Source organism: Vicia villosa, linkage group LG4 (assembly GCF_029867415.1).
Source record: "Vicia villosa cultivar HV-30 ecotype Madison, WI linkage group LG4, Vvil1.0, whole genome shotgun sequence".
Classification (NCBI taxonomy): domain Eukaryota; kingdom Viridiplantae; phylum Streptophyta; class Magnoliopsida; order Fabales; family Fabaceae; genus Vicia; species Vicia villosa.
The window spans coordinates 94,508,339-94,532,631 of NC_081183.1; positions in this window are offsets into that span (position 1 = coordinate 94,508,339).

Consider the following 24,293-nt stretch of genomic DNA (forward strand, 5'->3'; position numbering starts at 1 on the left):
TACTCTTGATTGCTCTTGATACTGTTCAATCATGTTTTAGTCTTGATTGTCCTTGATGCTGCTCAATCATGTTTTACTCCTGATTGCCTTTGATGTTCCTCAATCATGTTTTACTCTTGATTGCCCGATCATGGTGTACTCTTGGTCATCCTTGATATTATTCAATCATGTTTTAATCTTGATTCCCTATGTTGATGTTCAATCATATTTTACTCTTGATTGCTTCTGTCAATTTATCTTCCTTTCTAAATTAATTCATGTTTTACTCTTGAGTGTCTTTGATGTGGGTTTCCAGTTTCATCCATCCCTTCTTGTGGGTGTCTCTGTCGATTTATCTTCCTTTCCAAATTCATTCATGTTTTACTCTTGAGTGTCTTTGATGTGGGTTTCCAGTTTCATCCATCGCTTCTTGTGGATGTCTTTGTTGATTTATCCTTCCTTTCCAAACTCGTTCATGTTTTACTCTTGAATGATTTTTGACGTGGGTTCCAGAGATCTGTCTTTTTGAACATCTCTGTTGATTCTGTCCAGAGCTCCTTTCATGTTTTACTCTTGAAAGCTTCTGTTGACTGTCTCTTTCTCCTGTGAAATCCAAGTTTTATTCCTGGATGACGCCTATCTTTTCCCCGGATTTTTCTTTCATTCGAGTCTATTACTCATTCCTTTTGTTATTCCCCTGCGGAGTTCTTGTGTCCTTTTCCAAATTTCTCCATCCATAGTCTGTCTCTCATGGGGCTTTATTCCTCACAGAGATTCAAGTCTATCTCATATCATATTATACAAAAAACAAAAAAACCAAAAAAGAGTCCCTGCATTCATGGCATAACATATCATTGCATCAAGGGGAAAAATTCAAGTTTTATAAGTATTTAATTACCTTCCGCCAATGATATCTTGATGACTAAGTCATTCAAGCTACCTGGCTAAAGATAATTAAATAGGGGCATCTGTTGTACCCTAAATTTTGCCCCGACTTTTATCTGCATCAATTACATTTAGTATTCTTATTTTATCTTAAAAAATTGAAAAAAAATATATGTAGCATCATATACATTCATTTGCATCATATTCATAAAAAAAAAATTAAAAAAAAAAATTACATGTGCATTTTTTGCGTATTTTATTTGATTTTTCGATTTAATAGTATTTTCTATCATTTTAAGATTTATAACTTTAATTCTTAATTCAATTTAAATTTAAGTTGAATTTTCAATTAAAGTTAGTAAAATATTTTTATCATATTATGTTATTATTTCTTTTTGTTCTTCTTTTTGTTTTTTAATAGGTCCAAAGATTCTTGAAGGCCCGTTTACCATTTTAGTCCAAATTATGAATCAAGCTTTTTTTACAAGTCTCATGAGCCATTTTGAAGTGGAGGTCCATCTTGAAGACAAATTAAGGGTCCAATGTCATTTTTGTCTAGAGCCCAAATGATGAAGTTATGAAGCCAATTTTGGAGACCCCACTTGTTGTTCACGTTTCAGCCATGCTCACTACAGACAAAAAGAAGAAAATATCTTCAATTTCCTCATCACATGTGAAACTCCTACAAAATTCAACGGAAGCTTTTTTCCAATTATCTCACATGTTTTCCATCTCAAATATCCCACAAAATCAACATTCCATCTGATCCAAATCCTCACTCAGAAAATCTCCCTTTTATCCCACAAAATGAAGATTTTGTTATGTTGTTTTTTACTAATGTTTGCAATTAATGTCTTAAAGTTCCTTGAAAACCAAAAAAAATAAAAATCATTTGCATTGCATTTCATGCATCATTCTGCATTTTGGTCTTGCTTCTGAGAGTATTCCCGAGGTCTTATTTAGTGTTCTTCATACAGAATTGAATCAAGCTGTCTCACCGGTATAACACTCGAGCTAAGTGCAAGAAGAAGATGGAAGGTCTTGAACAAGAGAATCGTGAGCTACGTGAAGAGGTTGTTACTTCGAGATCTGGTGTTGAGCGTCTCACTGCTTTGGTTGAGACATTGATGGCTACTCAGAATCCGAATCAGAATCAAGTTCCTCCTCCCAATGCCCAAGCTCAGGGTCAGACCATTGTGATTTCTGAAATCGCTACTACAACCATTCCTGCTGTTCCTGTTGATGCTACTCAGCAACGTATGCCTAATGGATATCCCTGGGGCATGCCTGGAGGTTATTTGTCTGTTCCTGAGATGACTCGTCCTTTGACTCCTGTTATGGTCAACACATCTCCTGTTGTTCATACTGTTCCTTTTGTCCCGGAGCCCATTTATAATGTTGCGCCAAGTGAAATTCATGACAGAATGGATGGTTTCCAAGATCAGTTTGAAGAATTGCAGAAAGAGATGAAAGCCTTGCGTGGGAAAGAACTGTTTGGAAAGAATATACACGATCTCTGCCTTGTTCCCAATGTGAAAGTACCTGCTAAGTTCAAGTTACGTAAATTTGAGAAGTATAAAGGAAACTCCTGTCCTTAGGCACATCTGGTGATGTACGTAAGGAAGATGTCCACTCACACTAATGATCAACGTCTGTTGATTCACTATTTCCAAGACAGTTTGACTAGGGCTGCTTCTAAGTGGTATATGGGCCTTGATAGCACTCATAATCACACTTTCAATGACCTAGCTGAGGCGTTTGTGAAGCAATACAAGTATAATATGGACATGGCTCCTGATAGGGATCAATTGCGAGCTATGATGCAAAAAGAAAAGGAATCCTTCAAGGAATATGCTCAGAGATGGCGTGAGGTTGCCGCCCAAGTAATTCCTCCGATGGAAGAAAAAGAGATGACTAAGATTTTCCTTAAGACTCTTGGTCCATTTTACTATGAAAAGATGATTGCAAGTACTCCTATAGACTTCACCGAAATGGTGGGTATGGGTGTTAGGCTGGAAGAAGCTGTGCGAGAAGGCCGTCTGGTTCGGAACGACAATCCAGCTGGTGGTGCAAAGAAGTATAGTTCTTCATTCCAGAAGAAGAAAGGATCAGATGCTAATGTTGTTTCTCATGGGAGGAATAGTCGATTCAGAAATCAATCTCAATAAGTGGCGTCAGTAACTCCTGTTGTGAATTCAGTGCCTGTAGCTCCTGTTAATCAACAACCAGCAAGGCGGAATCCGTATCCTCGAGTTAATATTGATCCTATCCCCATGATGTACACTGAACTGTATCATGCACTAATTCATAAAAAGTTGGTTCAACCAAGGTCACCGCCTCCTGTTCCAGAGAAACTCCCTTGGTGGTACAAAGCCGATGCCACTTGTGCTTTTCATCAGAATGCTCCTGGACATGATTTGGAAAACTGTTGGTCTATGAAGAATGAAGTTCAGAGATTGGTTCATTCTGGAATGCTTTCTTTCCGTGATATGGGTCCAAATGTGCATAACAATCCATTGCCAACTCATGAAGCGTCTGCTGTGAATATGGTGCATGGGTGCCCTGGGAAATATAAGATTTATCGTGTGGAACAAATCAGAGGATCATTGGTAGAGATGCATGCCACTCTGTGTGAGTATAGTCATTATGAGCATAATCATGCTGCTTGTAGGATTTGTTCAGTCAATCCTCGAGGATATTACATTGTGAGAAGAGATTTACAAGAAATGATGGATCAAAGGCTCATTGAGATTCTGAGAGACAGAGACGAAGATGATGTTAATGCAATTGAGTCGTGCTTTGAAATTCCGGAATGTGTGGAGATTGGTTATTATGGATAAGCTGTTGTAGAACCTCTTGTGATATGTTTTCCTAGAACTGTACCTTATAGCTCTGACAAAGCTGTACCTTACAGATACAATGCCACCATGCTGGAAGCTGGGAAAGAAGTCAAGATTAAGCCTTTGTCTTCTATTGAGAATATAGCAGATGTTAGTAGAGTGACTAGAAGTGGACGAGTTTTTACTCAACCCCAGACAGTTGTGGATGTCCAGAGGAATCCTACTCAAGTGCCCGTGAACAATAATGATGTGACAAAAATGAATGCTGGATCATCTTCAGGAAATGAGATGGATGAGATCTTGAAGCTTATCAAGATGAGTGATTATAAGATTGTGATTCAGTTACATCGTGCTCCGTACAAGATCTCAATAATGGAGCTGCTGACGAGTTCTCCTTTTCATAGGGATTCTATGATGAAGATACTTGATCAAACCTTTGTGGATCATGATGTGACGTTGGATCAGTTTAATGGGGTTGTGAGTAATATCACTGCGTGTAACAATTTGAGCTTCAGTGATGAAGATTTGCCTGAGGAAGGAAGAAATCATAATTTGGCTTTGCACATCTCTGTCAGTTGCAAAGAAGACTCGATGTCTAATGTGTTGATTGATACTGGATCATTGCTGAATGTCATGCAAAAATCCACTCTTGCTAAGCTGTCTTATGGTGGTACACCAATGAGATTCAGCAATGTGATTGTTAAGGCTTTTGATGGATCGAAGAAATCAGTGGTTGGAGAGGTTGATTTTCCTATTAGTATTGGACCGTTTGTCTTCAAGATTACTTTTCAAGTGATGGACATCTTTCCTGCATACAGTTGCTTATTGGGACGCCCATGGATCCACGAAGCTGGGGCAGTTACTTCAACTCTTCACCAGAAGTTAAAATTTGTGAAAGATGGAAAGATGGTCGTTGTGAATGGAGAACAAGCTTTGCTGATTAGTCATCTCTTTTTGTTCTGTACCATAGAGGCTGATGAAGTAGTCATTGGAACTGCATTCCAAGCCCTGTCTGTTAATGATGAATTCAAAAAGGATGAAGCTTCCATTGCCTCCTTCAAAGATGATCAGCTGGTGGTTCAGAATGGACATTCAGGAGTATGGGAACAAGTGGTGAGTCTGCAAGAGAACAAGAATAGAGCTGGTCTGGGATTTTCTGCCTCAGACAAGTCTGTGATGAAGCTTGAATCTGCTTTTCGTCCTTATCAGGAAATGTTCCATAGTGCTGGGTTTCTACATCCAACTCCTCCAGAAGTGAACGCTATTGTTGAAGATGAATCAGAGCCAGAAGTGCCAAGCTTTGTGACCCGTGGAAAGATGATTAAGAACTGGATCACCATTGACATTCCTGAGTGTACTCATGCCTCAAAGTAATTTGCTTTTATGTTTTTCAAAAAATCCTTTCATTCTTCCCAAAATGGAAGTGAAGTTTGTTGAGGCTTTTTCCTATTTGTTTTAAACATTAAAATCATCAATAAAAGTCATTTTGTTTCTGCATATACATGCTTTTTATCTTTTTGCTTTTTCTAGAAAGTGGTAACACAAAAAACCTTAAAAAATATTTTCATTTTCCATAATCTGCACGATTACATGTTTGCATATATCTTTCCTTTTCCTGAAATAATAATCACTTGTGCAGATTAATCAATAAAACCGTTGAAAGTAATGACCCTGCACCCTCTCCCAACTTCGAGTGTCCTGTGTATGAGGCAGAAGACGAGAGTGATGAATGTATTCCTGATGAGATTTCCCGACTGCTCGAGCACGAGGAAGACACCATTCAGCCGTATAAAGAGCCGTTAGAAGTCATCAACTTGGGTTCTGAAGAGGATAAGATGGAAGTCAAGATTGGGGCACTGCTTGGTCAAGATGTTAAGAAGAGGATGGTAGAGCTTCTTAAAGAATATGTTGACATTTTTGCGTGGTCCTACCAAGACATGCCTGGGTTGGACACGGATATTGTGGAGCATCGTTTGCCTTTGAAACCAGAATGTCCTCCTGTCAAGCAAAAGCTAAGAAGGAGTCATCCTGATATGGCGAAAAAGATTAAGAACGAGGTCTTGAAACAGATAGACGCAGGTTTCCTTGTCTCTTTTGTATATCCTCAATGGATTGCCAATATTGTGCCTGTTTCGAAGAAAGACGGAAAATTTCGCATGTGTGTTGATTATAGAGATTTGAACAAAGCTAGTCCGAAAGATGATTTTCCTCTACCTCACATTGATATGTTGGTAGATAGCACAGCAAAGTTTGAGGTTTTCTCCTTCATGGATGGTTTTTCAGGATATAATCAGATTAAGATGGCACCTGAAGACATGGAAAAGATAACATTTATTACGACATGGGGGACATTCTGTTACAAAGTGATGCCTTTTGGGTTAAAGAATGCTGGTGCGACGTATCAGAGGGCCATGACTACTCTTTTCCATGATATTATGCACAAAGAAATTGAGGTTTATGTGGATGACATGATTGCCAAGTCCCAGTCAGAGGAAGAGCACATGGAGGATCTTTTAAAGTTGTTTCAGTGTTTGAGAAAGTATCGTCTCCGCTTAAATCCAAACAAATGCACTTTTGGTTACCGTTCTGGAAAATTATTGGGTTTCATTGTCAGTCAGAAAGGAATTGAAGTAGATCCTGATAAAGTCAAGGCAATTCAGGAAATGCCAGCACCAAAGACTGAGAAACAAGTGAGAGGTTTCCTTGGACGTTTGAATTATATCTCCAGGTTCATTTCCAATATGACTGCTACCTGTGATCCAATTTTCAAGTTGTTAAAGAAAAATCAGGGATGTGTGTGGAATGAAGATTGTCAGAAAGCTTTTGACAACATCAAAGAATATTTGCTTGAACCTCCCATTTTGCTCCCTCCAGCTGAGGGAAGACCTCTGGTCATGTACCTTACAGTGCTTGAGAATTCAATGGGATGTGTGTTGGGTCAGCATGACGAGTCTGGTCGAAAAGAGTATGCAATATACTACCTTAGCAAAAAGTTTACCGAGTGCGAAACAAGATACTTGCTGCTTGAGAAAACTTGCTGTACTTTGGTGTGGGCTGCTCGCCGACTGAGACAGTATATGTTGAATCACACCACCCTATTGATTTCCAAAATGGATCCGATTAAATACGTATTTGAGAAACCTGCATTAACTGGAAGGATTGCTCGCTGGAAAATGTTGTTATCGGAATATGATATTGAATATCGAGCTCAGAAAGCTGTGAAAGGAAGTGTGTTGGCAGAGTACCTCGCTCACCAACCAATTGATGATCATCAATCTATCAGAATGGACTTCCCAGATGAAGATATAATGTATCTGAGATCTCAAGATTGGGATGAACCATTGCCAGAAGAAGGACCAGATCTTGAATCCAAATGGAGTTTAATTTTTGATGGAGCTTCTAATGTTCATGGCCATGGAATTGGCGCCATTATTGTCACTCCGCAAGGATCACATGTTCCTTTCACTGCAAGGATGTGTTTTGATTGTACAAATAATATTGCTGAGTACGAAGCTTGCATCATGGGGCTTGAAGAGGACATTAATCTGAGAATTAAGATTCTTGATGTTTATGGAGATTCTGCGCTTGTGATTAATCAGATTAAAGGAGAATGGGAAACTCTTTATCCTGGCTTAATCCCTTACAAAGATTACGCCAGAAGGCTGTTGACGTTCTTCAACAAAGTTGAATTCCACCACATCCCTCGAGATGAGAATCAGATGGCTGATGCATTAGCCACATTGTCCTCCATGTACAAAGTGAATTTCCATAATGAGAAGCCTCGGATTACAATCAGGCGTCTTGATAGACCTGCTCATGTATTTACAGTTGAGGAATCAACAGATGAAAAGCCTTGGTATTTCGATATTAAGCACTTTCTTCAGACCCAAGAATACCCACTTGGGGCATCAAATAAGGATAAGAAAACTTTGAGGATGTTTTGTATAAGAGAAATTATGACATGGTTTTTCTCAGATGCGTGGATAGACACAAAGCAAACATGTTGTTGCGTGAAATTCATGAAGGTTCTTTTGGTACTCATGCCAATGGACATTCGATGGCTAAAAAGATGCTTAGAGCAGGTTACTATTGGCTGACAATGGAATCTGATTGCTACAAGTTTGTAAAGAAGTGTCACAAATGTCAAGTGTATGCTGACAAGATTCATGTGCCTCCTACACTTCTCAATGTCATTTCCTCTCCATGGCCTTTCTCTATGTGGAGTATCGATATGATTGGCATGATTGAACCCAAGGCTTCGAATGGACATCGATTCATCCTGGTAGCAATCGATTACTTTACCAAGTGGGTAGAAGCTGCTTCATATGCTAATGTGACAAAGCAAGTTGTGGTCAGATTTATCAAGAACAACATCATCTGCCGATATGGTGTACCAAGCAAGATCATCACTGATAATGGCTCGAATCTAAATAATAGCATGATGAGAGAACTGTGTGAAAGTTTCAAAATTGAACATCACAACTCTTCGCCTTATAGGCCAAAGATGAATGGAGCTGTTGAAGCAGCCAATAATAATATTAAGAAGATTGTGCAAAAGATGGTTGTTATGTACAAGGACTGGCATGAGATGCTCCCATTTGCTTTGCATGGGTACCGTACATCTGTTCGTACTTCAACCGGGGCAACCCCCTTTTCTTTGGTTTATGGTATGGAAGCAGTGCTCCCTATTAAGGTTGAGATTCCATCATTGAGAGTTTTAATGGAAACCAAGTTATCTGAGGCTGAGTGGTGTCAGAGCATGTTTGATCAATTGAATTTGATAGAAGAAAAGAGGATGACGGCTTTATGCCATGGTCAGCTATACCAGAAAAGGATGAAGAAAGCTTTTGATAGGAAGGTTCGACCTCGTGTATTCAGAGAAGGCGACCTCGTGCTCAAAAAGTTCTTTTCTTTCACCTCTGATTCAAGGGGCAAGTGGACTCCTAATTTCGAAGGACCATATGTTGTTAAGAAAGCCTTCTTTGGCGGTGCATTAATTCTTGCAACTATGGATGGAGAAGAATTCCCACGTCCCGTGAATGCTGATATAGTTAAGAAATACTTCGCCTAAAAATAATAAAAGAATAGCTCGCTAAGTTGAAAACCCGAAAGGGCGGCTTAGGCAAAAAAAAGCGTCTCGGTGGATTGAAAACCCGAAAGGGCGGTCCAGGAAAAAATTAGAGACATTAACAGAATAAAATACCCGGTGGACTGAAAACCCGAAAGGGCGGTCTAGGCAAAAGTTAGGGATTCATGGCAAGTAACTACATCAGACAAGACTTGATCATCAACAGTCATCTGTTTATCATGAGAAGTTCAACACATTTCAACGGAAGCCTTTGCTCAGGAATTCCAAGTTGAGAGAGAGGATGGGTTCATTACATTTCAATGTACCTTTTCCACAAAATTACCATTTTCCAAACTTTGTAATAATCCATGGGGTCTTGCCTTTTGCAGGCTACCATCCTATTAAAAAAGTTTGAGCTTTTACCCTGTATTGGCAATCTTATTTCTTTCATATCTCTCAAAATGTCATTTATTGTTGATAGTATTTTTTGAAACAAAGAGAAAATTGATCTCAACAAAATCCTTTTTGAAAAAATATATAAAAGAAAGTTTTACTTTGATTCATGAGGGCATTACAAGGAATGAATATGTTGATGTATTCATGTGCAAAAGAGGAAGAATGTGTTCCACTCAATGTACCTTTGGCCTGGTTCGAATATGATGTAGAACTCAGCGGCTGTGTTCTCTCAGCTCCAATGTTCCCCTGGTGTTGGGTAGCATTTATTCTGAAGCCATCAAAAGATTGTTATAGCAGTTTCTACTCTAGTGTTCATCTCGAGACAATGCTTGATTATGTTATTTTTGTACTCCATCTTTTGGGTTAATTCTTGTGCTAAGTTTTGGCAGCATATGCCTCATTAACATGCATCAAAAACAGTCATGCATTCACATTTCCTATCATGAAGTTTACTGTCAATCAGATTGCTCTTTCATTTAGAGTGTCTATAAGCATAAAATGCTCACTTTCCTTGAAATCCCCACTGAATTTGTTTCTATGTGGATAATATGTTTCAGTTATTCTGTTCAGATGTTTACAAACAGAAAACCAGTGAGTTTCTCCCTCACTTGGTCCAGTTTTTTGACAGTTTCTTTCCATTTTGGCCATGGATTGAATTTTGGTCGCTGGATGATGAATGTTGAGTTTGTGCATTTGTGTTTGCACCCTCACTCTTTGAAAAAGCAAAGTATTATTGATTTCTCTTCATCATCAGTGGTACGTCGATGAATATCTTTCTATACCTTCAGTGGAACGTTGGTATATGTTATCGTCAGTGGTACGGCACTACATCTCTTCATCGTCAGTGGTACGTCGATGGATTTCTCTTTAATACCTTCAGTGGTATGTTGGTATATGTTATCGTCAGTGGTACGGCGGTACATCTCTTCATCGTCATTGGTACGTCAATGAATTTCTCTTTAATACCTTCAGTGGTACATTGGTATATGTTATCGTCAGTGATACGGCGGTACATCTCTTCATCGTCAGTGGTACGTCGATGAATTTCTCTTTAATACCTTCAGTGGTACGTTGGTATATGTTATCGTCAGTGGTACGACGCTACATCTCATTCACCGTCAATGGTACATCGATGAATCTCTCTTTAATACCTTCAGTGGAACGTCGGTATATGTTATCGTCAGTGGTACGGCGATACATCCCTTTCATCGTCAGTGGTACGTCGATGAATCTCTCTTTAATACCTTTAGTGGTACGTTGGTATATGTTATCATCAGTGGTACGGCGGTACATCTCTTCATCGTCTGTGGTACGTCGATGAATTTCTCTTTTATACCTTCAGTGGAACGTTGGTATATGTTATCGTCAGTGGTACGGAGGTACATCTCTTTCATCGTCAGTGGTACGTCGATGAATTTCTCTTTAATACCTTCAGAGATACGTTGGTATATGTTATCGTCAGTGGTACGACGGTACATGTCTTCATCGTCAGTGGTACGTCGATGAATTTCTCTTTAATACCTTCAGTGGTATGTTGGTACCTGTTATCGCCAGTGATACGGCGGTACATCTCTTCATCGTCAATGGTACGTCGATGAATTTCTCTTTAATACCTTCAGTGGTACGTTGGTATATGTTATCGTCAGTGGTACGACGCTACATCTCTTACATCGTCAGTGGTACGTCGATGAATATCTCTTTAATACCTTCAGTGGAACGTCGGTATATGTTATCGTCAGTGGTACGGCGATACATCCCTTTCATCGTCAGTGGTACGTCGATCAATCTCTCTTTAATACCTTCAGTGGTACGTTGGTATATGTTATCATCAGTGGTACGGCGGTACATCTCTTCATCGTCAGTGGTACGTCGATGAATTTCTCTTTTATACCTTCAGTGGAACGTTGGTATATGTTATCGTCAGTGGTAGGACGGTACATCTCTTTCATCGTTAGTGGTACGTCGATGAATTTCTCTTTAATACCTTCAGTGGTACGTTGGTATATGTTATCGTCAGTGGTACGGCGGTACATCTCTTCATCGTCAGTGGTACGTCGATGAATTTCTCTTTAATACCTTCAGTGGTACGTTGGTATATGCTATCGTCAATGGCACGGCGATAGATCTCTTCATATCATCAGTGGTACGATGGTGTGTTTTCTGTTAACGGAAGATTGGCATTCTGATTCAGGATGCATATTTTCTCATCCCTAGTGAAAGAGGATGCCCCTTTTCTCACCTCCAGCGAAAGGTGATGCTTTAATCTCTCTGGTGCTTAATATTTTCCGCAGAGAAGTTTCTTTTCCCATCAAAGTTTCGTCTCTCCAACAAAGTCTTGCCTTCCCCAATAGAGTTTTGCCCGCAAGACATTTGTTTCTCCAGTGGAGTTCCTTTTAACTCTCTGCTCACATCTCCGATTGAGGTAATTCTTGAAGTTTTGGAAAGCTAACAAAATTCCCTTCGATTTGATATACTAATTCGCATTCATGGATTCTGTTTTGAGGGAGATAAGCAGGTTTGAATTGGAGTGATTCATGCTGAGATTGTGTGTAAATGCAGCTACGAATTTGATGATGAAGAAGGTGAACCTTTAGGCAAGAGGAGAGTTTAAAATGCTGAATTATAACCATCCTAACCTCTCTAAATCCAAGGTGAGTTCCATTAATTAGAAACCTTGGGTAGAATTTGCGGAAGAATTAGCATGTTAAGGGTTTTAGTGTGAGCTAACATGATGCATGTTTGATTTAATGATGAGATTGTGTTTTATGTATGTAATGTGTACATTAGATCACCATTGTGCGAAAGTGCATATTTTTGGAGAAATACTGGTGTTTTGCGTATGGAATTCTGTCATACACGTACGGGATGAGGCCATACGCGTATGAGTGTGTTGATACGCTTATGGAAAATCTTAATGGAAAATCTGTTCTCTTGATACGCGTATGGGTTTAGTGAAATGCGTATGACTTTGGGTGATACGCGTATGGGAGGTTCCATACGAGTATGGCTTCTGTGTGTAAAAATTCTGTTTTGTGATTTTCTTCGGAAGTTCAATGATGAATAACGTTTGATCTGTAACTCTGTTTTTAGTGCCGTTTCGAGTATGATGAATCTTATGAGATAACCTATGAGTTTAAATGATAAAATGAGGTGTGGCTTTCAATTAATTTTGAATTATGAATTTATTGCTTGATGAATGATGTATTGTACATATATATGATGAGATATGACAATACATGCTATGTTTTAAACATGATTCGTATGACAATACGTTATGGAATTTTTTGCAAATATGATAGCCCGCTAAGCGGACTCAAGTCTCTTAGCGGATGTTGTTTGCAAAATCAAATATACCACGAGCCCGCTAAGAGGACCAAGGTCGCTTAGCGGTTGTAGCATAGAAATTAAAATTATCGCGAGCCCGCTAAGAGGACGATTGTCGCTTAGTGGATGTTGTTTGCGGTAGAATTTTCTTTACTTTCCCTTGAGTGCAGTTTGGTCCCGTGTGATGTCCGATAAAATGAAATTTCAAGTTCTTATCCGATTATTCATATATATATGGTATGCATAGAATTGAGTATCAATCTAATTGTTCTTGATTACTATTTCATGCTTGGGAATGAAATACATTTATGTGATGAAGTATCAATAATTGTTGATGCCCGTTGTTTCGGAGCGAGCGAGGGGCTAGGTTGATTTAAGACTCGGGGTTTGTGGTCAATTAGTCGTCTCGGGCTTTGTGATTAATTGGACAGCCCCGATCGTGTGATCAAAGGGCTCACACCTGAGCTACCGTTGTAGTATGCTTGTGAAGGTCGCGGGGCATTTTCCACTTGGTGTTAACACACTTGTGTGCTCGGTATGGTGGGTTATATGGACATGTAGGCTAATACATAATCGGTAACTCACCTCTAGTGAAGTCAAGTAGACTGAACACTAGGTTTTTACCTAATGAGCTCATGTGTCAAGATGGCATGTTGTACTTGATGTTAACACACATGCGTGAAGGTGGCTACTAGGACAATGAAGCCATTTAGGCTAAGGTCATTTTGCGGAAAGTTAGTCTTGTGCGAACCCGTTTAACCATTCTTACAGTGTGCTTGTACAAGTCTCTTGACAATAGGCATGGGTGTAACTCATCGAGGGTGTGTTTTTATAACCTAGTTGAGGGATTAACATGCTTCTGGATTCCCTGTACATGGGAATGGGTTTGCATACTTATTTGTTTATACAATTGTTTATTTGTGATATGATGAGTCCGAGGGTGGACAAGTCACTTGTTTGCTCCGTATTTGTACCGAATGTGAGGATAAACCTCGAATCAACGTTGGATTCGATTTTGTTATGTATGAACCCCCAATAGATCTGTTTGGACCCAGAGGAGAGGAGGACTCAATGAGTTTTAGTAATCTCATTCCATTCCAATTCTATCTTTTCAGGTGTTGGAGGCAAGATCGTGGCAAAGGCAAAATGGACTAGCCATTTGGCGTTTCTTGATAGATGTTTATCTTTTGCTCTGTTTTCTGGCCTACATTAGTATTATATTTTGGATATGTATTAGCTTGTGATCTACTATCATGGCCATGATATATCGGCTTTGTTGTACCTTGTACTATGATGTACTTCATTTCTGCTTCGGAATTATGTTATATTGTCTTTATGTACCATTATTAGCATTACATGCATATTATTCTAGATATATATTTGTGGGGTGTTACAAAATGCCAAAGAGAGTAATGTATAAATTCAAACTGCATTGTCTGATAATGTGCGATACAATTGTGGCTTGTTAGGATCCTTCCCCGGATTTTTAGGATCGATGACTACAATAGCAGTTGATTTATCCTCAAGTACTTAATGTTCTCCAGCGCGAGGCATTTTTATTGCTGCATTTCTTGCCCGAGATGTTACATATGATCAAAATAATATCTTTATATTTTGGTCAATAAGGTCGGATGGATTGTATCATAGTTGGGATGAAAAAACATGGGTAAAAAGAGTTGATTGGACCCCTAATTCTGAATGATTAATACATTGTTAAAAACTTATTAAAATAGTTATCTTTTAAATGAAAATATTCAATTTATATTTTGATCATATTTTACTGCTTTTTCTATTTTGCTATTTATTTAGTTATTTCAATCATGTTTCACAAATAAAACTCCACACGGTAAATCCAAAATTTTACCGTGACAAGTAATATAAAAAGAAGTAGGAATTTTAATATAAACTTTGAAAAATAACATTTAAATACGTGACAAGTAAAAAACTCAACGGATTTTAGAAAATATTAATGATTACTCATAAGTCAAATGATTGAATATATTGACAATTAAGGTGTTATTATAATGATTTTATAATATGTTTGTGAATTGTGTGTTTATTTGCATTTTGTCTACACCGATGTGTTAGGTTTAGGATAATTTTAATACTTTTGCTATTTCGTGAAACTCTGTTTTTTATTTTGACTCTTCCTTTCATTTTGTAATAATATTATTTTTTTTTTAAACAAATTTAATACTATATATTTTAAAATTAGAATATTTTTGTAATTATTATACTTAAAAATTATATACATTATAATTTCTTTATGAAAACATTTTTTTAAAGTTTATTGGTTTTCTAGGTATGGGTATATTATTGTATTTAATAACACCAATTTTAAAGTTTCGTATGTTTTCTATGGATATTTAAAAAATATAATGTGTTTCTTAAATAATTAAAAAGTGAATTTCATAAATATGTATTTTAAGAAATCGGGATGTGTAAATTAATATAAAAAATTTAATTCATCTAAAATTTCTTTACTAAACTATTTTAAAAAATACCATTTAAAAAAGTGGCAAATTCCTATTGAATGCATTTTGGAAAATAATAATGATTCCATATAAATTATATGATTCGGTTTATTGAAGAAGAATATGATGATTTAATTTAATTTTAATACAATAGTTTTTTAGATATTTTTTTTAGAAAATTATTTTAAATAAATTTTTTTCCTTAAAATCATTCAAGGCTGGATATTATTTTTTCTTTTCTTTAAAACATATTTTTTTTCTTGAGTTTCTAAATCTCAAACGGATTGTTTTGCCGCTTTGAAGTATTGTGATTCATGGATACGATAAATTGAATGTTGGTTTCAAGAATAACATGTAATGCATTTAAAAAATATGTTCCAATTGAATGAGTTTGTAAAAAATAGGTAAGGATATCTAATTACCTTGGTTTAATTTCATTTTGTGCTCTAGAATTGACATATATGCATATTTAGCAAATTGGTTATGGAGTAATTGATTACTTAGATTTATGCCAAATGATTATTTTGAAACATATCTTAGAAGAATCTGTGGTTGAAGTCATTGGTTGCAGTGTGATTGTTAATATGATTTTTATTTTATTATGAATATGATTGTTATTATTATTTGGTTTCCATGATAAGATATTAAAATTATTACGGGCAGTGTGAGTGTATTTATATAAATTAGCGTTCAGACGGGCACTCCCGTGTCCGTTTGTCCGCTTTTGTTAACGTGCACAATAGAAAAAAATAAATGTGAGTATATTTTTTTATGAAATTTTTATTGTAAGTCGTTTTTAAAATAATACTATTTAAACGCGATGAGTAGAATTAAAGAATTAAATTCAAGTTGATAAATATATGTTTTAAATGTGTTTTATGAATTTATTATATATAGTAATTTTATTAATCTCTGATATTAAACTAATAAAATTATATTGAGAGAGCGTGGTGCTTTTATCTAATTTTTTATATGGGTTCTATTAAAAATAATATTATTTAAATATAATTAGTTTAATTAAAATTAAGATGACAAATGTTTAGTTTCGATATGTTTTAGCATCCTACTCTATCTCTCCTTCTTCGACATATGTCAGCCGTTTTTTTATTAGGCTAACATATATATATGTTTTTTATGAAGTTTTTGGTATACGTGCTACTATAAATAAATCTATTTAGACACACTTATTATATCTAAATAACAATAAGATAAAAATAATCATGTTTGTCTAAACATGCTAATAATTTTATACATTTTGAAAATGACAAACAAATATATTAGAAATCTTATTCAAGAGCTAAAATACTATATACATTGAGTAACCAATGACGTTCTTTAATAGGAAGGGCAAACATAAAATCTTTATTCAAATAACTATCTTTTTCTATGCAATTTTTTTCCGTAGTAATACAAAAATGTAAGCATTAGAATTATCTTAGAGAAAAAGATAGTGAAATTAAGGCTAATTAGCGTAATATGTTGTTTCTATCACCGTTTATCAAATCATGTTTGTCTGTTTGATTTCTTTATTTCCTAAACGTGTGAATGTATTTTATTATGTTTGTCGCAAATGTCCTTTAAAAAAAATTGTATGGACATGGTTATTAAAAATAAAAATAAGATGATAATACTCACTTTCAACATAAATATCTCTCTCTCTCCTTCAAACCGGTGAACCGACGGTTTTAGAATGAGAATTGGAGGGGTCACCGGTCGAACCGCATGACTAAATCAGATAACTAGATTGAATAAACCGGTCTCTATTAAAATATTATATTTATTAAATCGGTCGAGCCGGATGACTTAGTCTCAAACAATAATACATTAAAGAGTTGGTATTAGTAAGCAAAATTAAAAAATATATATAAATTGTAAAAATTATGAGCAAAATAATTTTTATAACATTTTTCTACAAAGAATTTTTTTTATGTAGATCTTCTTTATCTTTCTTCTAATATGATAGCAATTTTTCTTTATCATGTGTAACATGAATATTTTTAAAAAAATATGTACAACTATTTTTTTTTAGTGCTGGCAACACATTTCTCTCTGCTTGATTCTGGGTCACTGGACGAACTGCGTGACAAAATCGGATAACTAGATTGAATAAACCAATCTCTATTATAATATTATATTTATTAAATCTGTCGAGCCGGAAGACTTAGTTTCAAACAATAAAACATTAAAGAGTTGGTATTAGTAAGCAAAATTAAAAAATATATATAAATTGTAAAAATTATAAGCCGAATAATTTTTATAACGTTTTTCTACAAAGAATTTTTTCTACGTAGATCTTTTTTATATTTCTTCTAATATGATAGCAATTTTTCTTTATCATGTGTAACATGAATATTTTAAAAAAATATGTACAACTATTTTTTAGTGCTGGCAACACATTTCTCCAAGCTTGATTGATTGTGATTTTAAATATATACACCAATTTAAATTATAGTAGAAATTTGCTTATAATGGTAAGGATACAAATTGCTAGGAGAATAAAATTATAATTGATTGCGTTATTAAATTAATTATGGTTACAATTTTTCCCATTATAGAAATAACAAATGAATTTAACAGTTACTTTGTTATAAGTGTGATGAGGAAAAAAAAAAACACCCAGTAACTTAAAGTACCTTTTTGCGGTAGTTATTTGTTATTCAATTTTTTAATTAAAAATTAAATTAAATAACTGTTTATTTATTGTAATTAATTAAAAGATAGAGCGTATTATAGGAATAGAAAAAGAGCCCGTCCAAAATCTTATATCCCCTTTATATATAGTTATAGATATAGAATCAACTCTTAAGTTTTAATTACATTAAAATGGAAACCTTGTGGCATGTTGTCCTTTATATTTCTCTTTTGGTTTCACTCAATAATACTCCAACAAATGCCGAAGAGAGTATTGTAAAAATTCAAACAGCATTATCTGATAATGTGCGATACAATTGTGGTTCGGTAGGATCCTTCCCAGGATATTTAGGATCGACGACTACAATAGCAGTTGATTTATCCAAAAGTACAGAATGTTCTGCTGTTCGAGGAAGTTTTAGTGCTGCATTTCTTGCCCGAGATGTTACATATGATCGAAATCATATCTTTATATTTTGGTCAATAAGGTCGGATGGATTGTATCATAGTTGGGATGAAAAAACATGGGTAAAAAGAGTTAATTGGACCCCTAATTCTGAATGATAAATACATTGTTATAATAATATCAAAATAATTATCTTTTAAATAAAAATATTCAATTCATATTTCGATCATATTTTACTGCTTTTGTTATTTTTATATTTATTTTGTTAGTCTTATCATGTTTCACAAACGAAACTACACACGGTAAATCCAAATTCTTAATTATTTTTAAATTATTGGAACTCAAGTTTGACATCTTTTAGTATATATATATATATATATATATATATATATATATATATATATATATATATATATATATATATATATATATATATATATATATATATATATATATATATATTGTTGTAAATTTTAATTATATTTCAAAAGTTTTAAATAAGTTTACTTTTAATTTTTAAGTGACAAATATTTTTAAAGAAAATTATTATTATTATTTAATTTATTTATGATTTATAATAATATTTAATTTGATTAATGATTATTTTATTATAATAATGACTTGACTTAGTCAAAGTCATTAAATATATTTTTCTCTTTTTCTTATATAAACGTCTATCTTCTTTTGGACAAAAAAAAAAGGAAAAAAAAAATAACGTGAATTGCAGATATTTCTTTTCTTCTGGTCACATCTTCCAGCTATTTACAAGATGATTTCTTGTTGTTCTGTTGCCTCAGAGTCTCATTGAGAATCTGAGAAGAACCTGTTGAATCCTGGGGGATTTGCGCTTATGAGGCGGATAAATCCTTAAGGACAGTGTATTTACACGCCTCAGGTTTATGTAATGGTTATTATTTTGCAGGTTCAATGGTTCTTATTCTGAGAAGAGATGGTCGAGTTATAGTGGTGGTCAAATTTCTCCAACAATCTTAAGGATTTATTCTATCGCCCAAAACTTGGAAGCATTTAAAGATGTAACATCAAAGAATTTTTTTTTAGGTATGTCCCACCATTTCAGGTTTTGTCCTTTCTAACTCTTATATTAATTATTTATTTTTAAATATTTTGCTGTTGTTGAAGTTTATGATTAGTGGTCAATACTCAATATTAATCAGCATTTATATGATTATTAAATTTGTTAATAATTTTAATCAAAATAAAAACGTGTCCACTAGTTTTTTCTCTCTTTTATAAATTAATCTTTGGTTTTATAATATAATACTACTGGATAAAGTTATATTGAAATTAATGAAAACTAAAATAAATTGTTTGATAGGAGAGAAATAATTGACAATGTATAATATCGAATTTTTATTTTTTTGGCGTTGAGATATTTGAGAAAATCGTTATATTAAATTAAAATATGATGTTTTAGAATTGTTCTTAACACACACGTTGATGATTTTGAAAATCAAGTATATGTAATGTTGCTTATAAAATATTTTTGTTATAACATAAACTTTTGTAAGGATAAAATACATTAAATTTTTGCGAAAATATATTTTATTGTGGGAGCATGCATATAATAGTTATACTATACGGTTTTAATTTGATATATACGTATATGTATGAATAGTAATATTTAAAATATCTTATTTAGTTTTTAAAATAGTATATTTTATTAAAAGTCATGAAGTAGTTTTAGATACACATGATTTGATGAGAGACTAAGTGAAATAGAAATGAGATTATTTATATTTGATAGAACCATGACATATTTGAGATATCATAAATTATTATAGATGATATTTGTAATTATTTTAGCAAAATATGATGATGCTTAATAAAGTTGATTATATGAGAATAAATATATTTATATGAATTTAATTGTTCACTTTTTATTGAATTAGTGTGTAATTTATTTTTCATTTTTATTGAGTTAATGTGTAATGAATTAATGTGTAATGAAGGAGTATACTTGTGGTTTGACTAGTTAAAAATAAAAGTTGATTAGTTATCGTTTCTACTGTGAGTGAAAAAAGAAATTTATTTATTAGAAGATTAGTGTTTTTTTTATTTAATGAAGAATGTGAAAATATTTTATGGTGACATAAAATATAAAAAAAATGTGAATTATAATATTATTTTGAGTTGATGGATCACTGTATTAAATTAATACAATGATGATAATTAAATATTATTTCAATAGAAATAAATATATAAGTATATTTATTTATTTTTTAATCTGATGAAAAGTTGTCGCTCGAAAGCAGACCTGTAAAATAAATATTTAAATAATAGATTTATATTTATTATTATTGATAGTGATGTCGCTTAATGATCATATAAGCAGACTTGTATAAATCTATTGTGAAAATCAGAATATTTTTATAAACTTGAGTGAGTATATGTGATTGATTGACTTAGAGACGTCTTAGTCAATATTTATTAATGGGAGAAAATATATGTCTTCCTAAATTGTGTAAAGTAGCTACTAAAATATGAGATCAGGATGATCTTGGTCAATACTATGAAAAAACCCCTGGGAAGAAACTAATTTGTGACGCATCGAGGGGAATTGGACTTAGCCAATTAAAACTAATAAGTGACGGGAACCCAACCTTTATGATTGGAGATCCCATGAAAAAGGTTCATATGGGTAAGAACAAGTCACTTGTTTGTTCTGCTAGTACCTAAAATTATTTGATTAATTTTTGTTTGCGTCCTTTTTCTATGGTGTAATTGAGAAAGTGCTAGACACTGCATTATTGAGAGGATAAGCTTATGTAGCTTTTAATGAATTTCATATCCTTATTGGAGGTGTATGATTTGCAGCATACACTTGATGAAATCACCTATATGAGTGTCGAGTGGGGTCGCTTGTATGAGATTTTGGCGAAATCTCTTGAGCACTCATGAAATAACCAGGCACGCGCATGGCCTACTAGCGCACCACAGCGTCAACAACAAGAATTATGGGGTGTGATGTGAGTGGTAGACCGCTAACATACGCTAAGTGATATTGGTTCATATAGCTTGCTACACCAATCTCACTGTATGTTAAGTACTATCATTCTAGGACTAGTTCATATAGCTTGCTACACTAGTTTGATGCATCACATTCATGGTGTGAATCCAGAAAACTTTATTTATTCTAATTTTAAACTTTTGAAATATGTGGGGGATTGTTGTAAATTTTAATTATATTTCAAAAGTTTTAAATAAGTTTACTTTTAATTTTTAAGTGACAAATATTTTTAAAGAAAATTATTATTATTATTTAATTTATTTATGATTTATAATAATATTTAATTTGGTTAATGATTATTTTATTATAATAATGACTTGACTTAGTCAAAGTCATTAAATATATTTTTCTCTTTTTCTTATATAAACGTCTATCTTCTTTTGGACAAAAAAAAAAGGAAAAAAAATAACGTGAATTGCAGATATTTCTTTTCTTCTGGTCACATCTTCCAGCTATTTACAAGATGATTTCTTGTTGTTCTGTTGCCTCAGAATCTCATTGAGAATCTGAGAAGAACCTGTTGAATCTTGGGGGATTTGCGCTTATGAGGCGGATAAATCCTTAAGGACAGTGTATTTACACGCCTCAGGTTTATGTAATGGTTATTATTTTGCAGGTTCAATGGTTCTTATTCTGAGAAGAGATGGTCGAGTTATAGTGGTGGTCAAATTTCTCCAACATATATATATATATATATATATATATATATATATATATATATATATATATATATATATATATATATATATATATATAAATTATTGTAATCTTAATAAGGCTTATTAATTAAGAAATATAAATAATATAATTATATTTATTAAATAATTGGGAAGTATAAAGTAATATAAAAAGAAGTAGGAATTTTAATATAAACTTTGAAAAATAACATTTAAATACGTGACAAGTAAAAAACTCAACGAATTTTGGAAAATATTAATGATTACTCAAAAGTCGAATGATTGGATATATTGAAGATTAAGGTGTTATTACAATGATTTTATAATTTGTTCAGTGGCGGAGCCAAAGTAAATTTGGAGTGGCCACCAAAATAAATTATAACTAATAAAAAATATTGAAATTATTACGTATATAAAATATATAAGTTGTAATAAACACAAAGTTGAACATCAAATAATTTAAAAGTGTACTATTTTAAGATTTTTGAATAGAAATAGTCAATTATGGACTCAAGATCAATAGTTGCAATGACAAGTATTGTTGAATTAACATCATATAATTGGGCTCAATCCAAAGCATTGTGTGGTTACATTCAGGTTACACCTTAGTTGTACAATTAGTCAATAACAGGAGAAATTGTCATCTTTGTTTCATTAAGAATACTTTAGATGGTTTGGTATATTAAGGATGCACATCTAACATATATTTAATGTATCTTTTGTGTTGTGTTTGTAATAAAAATTTGTAACGTATATATTAATTATATTTTTTCTATGAATAGTAATTAAGTTTTTTCTTAGATACGATGATTACTTTGGCTATGGAAAAATTCTTCAGGAAGGTAACTGCGTTATACACTTCTTTCTGGTTTATTTAATTTTGTTGTTCACGGCAAGCATAAGCTAAACAGAAAACCCACCTTTTTATGAGACTATATAAATCAACAATATAAAATAAAAAATTAACTTAAATACGAAATGCAAAAACCATTGAACAATAATACTCAACCTAAAATCTCAATACTCAATTCCCAAATTCATAAAACAATCCCCAAATTGAAATTAATAAAGTGAAATTGAACACAAAATTAAGACTGACCCTGAATTAACATTACAAAATAGTACAAAGCAATCTAAAAATAAAAGAAAAGGTTTAGATGGAAAGAAGAAGTTGCAATAACACCCAGAGAGAGAGAAATTGATGGCATTAGAGAAAATATAAGAAAGAAATTTACGATCTAATGGTAAATTGGTAATTCAAAAAGTTAAAGTGGACATTTAAGTAATTTCACCTATATATGAGTGAAAACGAGTGGAAAACTAGCGGAAAATAGACTGGTGCGAAATTGCATATTTTTGGAGAAATACTGTTGTTTTACGTATGGAATTCTGTCATACGCGTATGGGATGAGGCCATACGCGTATGAGTGTGTTGATACGCGTATAGAAAATCTTAGTGGAAAATCAGTTCTGTTGATACGCGTATGATGTATTGTACATATATATGATGAGATATGACAATACATGCTATGTTTTAAACATGATTCGTATGACAATACGTTATGGAATTTTTTGCAAATATGATAGCCCGCTAAGCGGACTCAAGTCTCTTAGCAGATGTTGTTTGCAAAATCAGATATATCGCGAGCCCACTAAGAAGACCAAGGTCGCTTAGCGGTTGTAGCATAGAAATTAAAATTATTGCGAGCCCGCTAAGAGGATGATGGTTGCTTAGTGGATGTTGTTTGTTGTAGAGTTTTGTTTTCTTTCCCTTGAGTGTAGTTTGATCCCGTGGTCGGAACCGGACTCCTCCTCGTCTAATAATGCGTATCTGTAAGGATGTGTGATGTCCGATAAAATGAAAGTTCAAGTTCTTATCCGATTATTCATATATGTATGTTATGCATAGAATTGAGTATCAATCTAATTGTTCTTGATTATTATTTTATGCTTGGGAATGAAATACATTTATGTAATGAAGTATCAATAATTGTTGATGCTCGTTGTTTCGGAGCGGGCGAAGGGCTAGGTTGATTTAAGACTCAAGATTTTTGGTCAATTAGTCGTCTCGGGCTTTGTGATCAATTGGACAGCCCCGATCATGTGATCAAAGGGCTCACACCTGAGCTACTGTTGTAGTATACTTGTGACGGTTGCGGGGCATTTCCCACTTGGTGTTAACACACTTGTGTGCACGATATGGTGGGATATATGGCCATGTAGGCTAATACATAATCGGTAACTCACTTCTAGTGAAGTCAAGTAGACTAAACACTAGGTTTTTACCTAATGAGCTCATGTGTCAAGATGGCATGTTGTCCTTGATGTTAACACACATGCGTAAAGGTGGCTATTGGGACAATGAAGCCATTTAGGCTAAGGTCATTTCGCAACAAATTAGGCTTGTGCGAACTCGTTTAACCATTCTTATAGTGTGCCTGTACAAGTCTCTTGACAATAGGCATGGGTGTAACTCATCGAGGGTGTGTTTTTATAACCTAGTCGAGGGATTAACATGCCTCTAG